Below are 3,915 nucleotides of genomic sequence, written 5' to 3' on the forward strand. Positions count from 1 at the left end.
GAATGCTAGCAAACAAATGCTCTGAAAACAAAAGCTCTGGTGGCATGCTGTAAAACAAGAAAATGCTCTGAAACAGACAAAAGACTATCCAACTACCAGATCAGAATAAACCAACAGACCATTGTCCAAACCAAGAAGAGGTCCAGACCCTAGAAAGAGTTCCTCAGCATCTACCCAGAAGCAACATGGATAGCTACACACAAAGGTCCTATGTTATCTGGTGCCCATCCCGGTGACTTCTCTGTGGAAAAAGCATCATGCTTGGGATCCTACATTGGACACTACAATTATTGATATAAAATACAGCTCTCACCTCAAAGGAAATAAGAAATTAATTTTTTTAATATGTTGTTTTTTTTATTTTACGTCTATAAGTGTATTGCCTGCACATATAAGTGCACCCATGTCATGCAATGTCGCTGGATCTGGGGTTACAGACAGTTGTTAGTTGCCATGTGGGTGCTGGGAATTGAACTCCAGTCTGCTGCAAGAGCAGTTAGTCAGTGCCCTTAGCCATTGAGCCATTTCTCCAGGCCACCAAAATTGATTTTTTTCTAAGCCACATTTAACTGATCTTGGCCTGTGGACTTGTTCTGAACGTGGAAATGATTTCATAAATTTTTATAGTTACAAAACAAAGTTTTAAATTAAGGCGTTTACCAAGTGCATCAGGACCACAAGTAGACCTGCTATAACAGAGCAGGAAAATTGTAGTTTTCAGATGCTATCTGTTGACATTCTTAACTTTTAGGTTGTTGGAAGCTAGTAGTCTGCTAAAGGTGCATCCAAAGTATGAAATTTTTGTTATGATTATTATTTTAAATCACAGCAGTCCCAAAACTGAAGAACAGCTTGGTATGGCACATCTCACATGGTTATGGTGAATTTCCACAAGACGTTAAGGGCTGTTGGTGCTATAACCCACAGTGTCCTCACAGTGCTGTGGTACTCACTGCCAAAATACAATGTACTAGCAATCTGGCTGGGACTGCATGACTTGTGAAAGCCTGCGAAAAATTTGGCTGTTGAACATGGCTATTGAACACGGCTGTTGAACGCAGCTGTTGCTATAAAAGGACTTGCAGCAGTTTACAAAAACACACAAATTTGGAGAAACTAAATAGATGAGCAAATCTGAGTGAAGGGAAGATGAGGGTAAGAAAATAAAAGAAAGCCAAAGGAATAATTTAGCACATCAGAACATCCAAGTCATAAATTACTATTTGTGTATTAAAGCTGGGCTACAGGCATGTGTTTAAACCTTGTGGAAGGTGAGAAAGGAGAGGAACACTATCTGGTATTCATGGAGCAGGTGAGTTTAGAATAAATCAGTTACTTATGAGACAGTATTTCTTGGCAATGACAGCTGAGAACAGTTTCTCTATGGATAAAGATAAGGGAGAGTTTGTCTTCCACAACATTCTCTATAACATAGTAATAACTATCATGTCATAGACTATTGATTATAACATTCTTCAGAAAACTTAGTAAAAAAATATCTTTGGGGCTGGGAAGAGGACTAGGTGGCTAAGAGCACTAACTGCTCTGGCAGAGGACCTGGGTTTGATTCCCAGCAGCTCACAATTATCTGTAACTCCAGTTCGAAGGTATCACACACCCTCTTTCAACCTCTGTGGGGCATTGGGCACGCACATAGTGCACATACACAAATGCAGGCAAACTCTGATATACATAAAATAAAAAATAAATAAATTTAAAAATTATTCTTTGACTATCCAGTGATACAGTTAGAGAACAGAAAGCGTAGCTTAGTTGATATAATGCTTGCTCAGCATGGATGAAGCCCTAAGCTTGATCCCCAACACCACAGAAAACTGGGTGTGGTGGCACATACCCGTAATCACAGCACCCAAAATGTGGAGGCAGGAGGATCAGAAGTTAAAGGTCATCCTCTCTGTTACATATTTGTTTAAGTCTCAGTTCCAAGACCCGATTTCAAAAAAAAAAAAAAAAAAAGCCATCTGGCCTCTCCAATAAAAAAATCAAAAGAGAGAACTTGAAGCCTAGACCAACCATCTTTTCATACCCAACAAATAAAGTACATAAAGTTTACAAACAGAAGCAGACCTAAACTCAGCAAAGGAAAGCTTGAGTTTCATGCAAGAATCAGAAACTACAAAAGAAATCTACATATCAAAGTCACAGTGAAAAAATAACATCGAAAACTCAATGATATATCACCACCAAATACCAACAGTCCTGTAGAGGAGTACAATGAGAACACCCTAGAGATAACACAGGACATGGAATCAAAAGAACAATTATAAACATGATGGAAGAATTCAGCGAATTTAAAGAATACACACACAAACAAGGAAATAAGAACTGAAAGAAGATAAGGATAAACTTCTGAATGCTTCAGAAAAGAGTTAAATTATTGAAGAATACTCAGGCTGAAATGAAGAGGGAAGTGAAACATTCAATAAGCCAATTAGAAATGACAGAAGAAAGCCTCACCAATAGGATGAATGAAATAGAAAACAGAATATCAAGACTAGATGGTAAAGTGGACAAACAGGACCACTCAAGCAAAGATTATGAAAAATTTAAGAAAACACAAGAATGGAATATGCAGGAATTGCGTGATACCATAAAAAGACCAAACTTAGGCATCATAAGCATAGAGAAAGGAAAAGAATCCCAGGATAATGGTATGGACCAGATCTTCAACAGGATTGTAGAAGAAAATTTCATAAAATTAAAGAAAGACATGCCCATTCTAATACAAGAAGCACATACAGCACCAAATAGACAGGACCAGAAAAGAAACTCTCCACAGCATATCATAGTAAAAACACTAAACACACAGAACAAAGAGAGAATACTGAAAGCTGCAAAAGAAAAACAAGTCACATATAAAGGAAAACCCATCAGAATTTCAGCTGACATTTCAGTACAAACTATGAAAGCCAGAAGAGCCTGGACCAAAGTATTCCCAGTTCTAAATGAGCCCAGATGCCAAGCCAGATTACTGTACCTAACCAAAATGTCTATTATAGTTCAAGGGGAAAGAAAAATCTTCCATGACATAAAGAGACTGAAAGAATTCATTTCCACAAAACCAACCCTTCAAAGAATTCTTAAAGCAATACAAAGAGCTGAAGAAAGGAACAACTATACCCAAGGGGTAACAGAAAGAAACTTAATGAAGGTATAACTGCAAAATGCATAGCTACACCAAGAATGTGACCAAAAATCAAACCACAGGAATCAATACACATTGTTCATTAATAACTTCAAATATCAATGGACTGAACTCCCCAGTCAAAGGATGAAAAAAATATAAACGAATGGTACTAAGAAAAAAGCAGGAGTTGTGATTCTAATATCTTACAAAGTAGACTTCAAACTAAAACTAATCAGAAGAGATAAAGAGGGCCACTTCTTTCTGATCAAAGGAACAACTGACCAAGAATATATTACAATCATAAACATATATTCACCAAACTCTGGTGCACCCAACTTCATAAAAACAATACCACAAGACTTTAACACCCAGATTAATCCCAAATCATTAATAGTAGGGGACTTCAATACCCCATTGTCTCCATCAGATAGGTCAACAGGACAGAGAATTAACAGAGGGACATCTGAACTAAACAATACAATATATCAAATGGACCTAACAGACATCTACCAAATATTCCACCCAAGCACCAAAGAATATACTTTATATTCAGAGCCCCATGGAACTTTCTCCAAAATCAACCACATGCTGGGGCACAAAACAAACCTCAACAAATACAAAAAGATTGAAATAATTCCATGCATTCTATCAGACCACAATGCAATAAAGCTTAAAAATCAACACTGGGAGAAACCCTAGTAACTACATGAACACATGGAGATTAAACAACACACTCCTGAATGATGAATCGTTCAAAGGAGAAATTA

The sequence above is a fragment of the Nannospalax galili genome, unplaced genomic scaffold (genome assembly GCF_000622305.1).
Source record: "Nannospalax galili isolate Female #2095 unplaced genomic scaffold, S.galili_v1.0 scaffold405, whole genome shotgun sequence".
In the NCBI taxonomy this organism is placed as follows: Eukaryota; Metazoa; Chordata; class Mammalia; order Rodentia; family Spalacidae; genus Nannospalax; species Nannospalax galili.